The 1,901-nt window shown below is 44.2% G+C and overlaps 1 protein-coding gene across 1 annotated transcript in view; it reads right to left on the reverse strand.

Moving 5' to 3' along the window:
• The window catches only part of GK5 (glycerol kinase 5), a 65,468-nt gene that overhangs the window by 19,136 nt on the left and 44,431 nt on the right, over window positions 1-1,901 (reverse strand).

The following is a 1,901-nucleotide window of genomic DNA, read 5'->3' on the forward strand; positions in this document are numbered from 1 at the left end:
CAGGGTCTTGCACTGTCACCCAGGCTAGAGTGCAGTGGTGAGATCACAGCTCACCGCAGCCTCAAACTTTCCTACCTCAGCCTCCCAAGTAGCTAGGACTATAAGGTAGCTAGGACGACAAGCCAGCTACATCACCACACCCAGCTAATTACGTTTTTGGTTTTTTTTTTTGAGACGGAGTTTTCCTCTGTCACCAGGCTGGAGTACAGTGGCATGATCTTGGCTCACTGCAACCTGCACCTCCCAGGTTCAAACAATTCTCCTGCCTCAGCCTCCTGAATAGCTGGGACTACAAGTGCTTGCCATCATGCTCAGCTAATTTTTGTATTTTTAGTAGAAACAGCGTTTCACCATGTGGGCCAGAATGGTCTCGATCTCTTGACCTCATGATCCACCCGTCGCGACCTCCTAAAGTGCTGGGATTACAGGCGTGAGCCACTATGCCCAGCCAATTCTTTTAAATTTTTTCTGTAGAGATAAGGTTTCACTATGTTACCCATGCTGGTCTCGAACTCCTGGCCTAAAGCAATCCTCCCAGGTTGGTCTCCCAGAATGTTGGGATTACAACCGTGAGCCACCACACACAGCCTGCCTCAGGAATTTTTAACACTTCATGACTTTCAAGTATCATATGAATAATCTTAGAAATGCAGGCAAGAATAAAAATGATACCCAAAAAGAAACTAAGATTGTTTTCATTTTCAACTTACATATGCTTCATTCATTAGTCAAATAACTAACCCTCACAAATGTATTTTATTAAGGGTGATAGGTACATGTTTTGATATAAACAGATATAAGTAAAAACCATCTATTTCCCAACCATACATTTTTGTTAAAATAAAAATTGTGGCATTTTGTTAACATAGTCAAATGTAGATACACACACAGCAACATTTTAAGGATCAAAACTCATCTAAAGGCCAGACGCGGTAGCTACACCTGTAACTCCAGCACTTTGGGAGACCTGAGGTCAGAAGTTTGAGACCACCCTGGCCAACATGGTGAAATCCCATCTCTATGAAAAATACAAAAACTAGCCAGGCATGGTAGTGCACACCTGTAGTCCTAGCTACTCAGGAGGCTGAGGCAGGATAGTTGCTTGAACCAGGGTTGCAATGAGCCAAGATTGCCTCATTGCACTCCAGACTAGGAGACAAGAGTGAAACTCTGTCTCAGGGAAAAAAAAAAAAAAAAAAAGCTCATCTAAAGAACCCTCTGTCACTAATTGGTAACTCTTCCAGCCATACCTTAATCTAACCCTGCACCTATGCCTAGATTAAATAAGACTGATCCTCTCTAAATGATAATGAATTTGTAACTTGGAAATTAAATTCCCTTTCTCTCAACTGCTCCACCAACTACTGTGGAGACTGTCCATCTTGAAACAGGTGGTCTAGACCTCCTGCTTATGCTGCAGCAGGAAATCAAAGGCAATGTGAAAGGACTCTTAAAAATCAAAAACAGGTGGCTGGGCATGGTGGCTCAGGCCTGTAATCCAAGCACTTTGCAGGCCAAGGCAGGCGGATCACCTGAGGTCGGGAGTTCAAGACCAGCCTGACCAACATGGTGAAACCCTGTCTTAAAAAAAAAAAAATCAAAAACAGATTTGGCAGTCGCTCATGCCTGTAGTCCTAGCACTTTGGGAAGCCAAGGTCAGTGGATGGCCCCAGTCCAGGAGTTTGAGTCCAGCCTGGGGAACACAGAAAAACCCTGTGTCTACCAAAAATACAAAAAATTAGCTAGGTGTCATGGCACACACCTGTGGTCCCAGCCACTTGGGAGGGTGGGGTAAAAGGATCACCTGAGCCCAGGAAGCTGAGGCTGCAATCAGCCATGATTATACCACTGCACTCCAGCCTGGGTGACAGAGTAAGATCCTGTCTCAAAAAAAAAAAAAA

This window comes from Cebus imitator, unplaced genomic scaffold, assembly GCF_001604975.1.
Source record: "Cebus imitator isolate Cc_AM_T3 unplaced genomic scaffold, Cebus_imitator-1.0 Scaffold30, whole genome shotgun sequence".
Lineage (NCBI taxonomy): Eukaryota > Metazoa > Chordata > Mammalia > Primates > Cebidae > Cebus > Cebus imitator.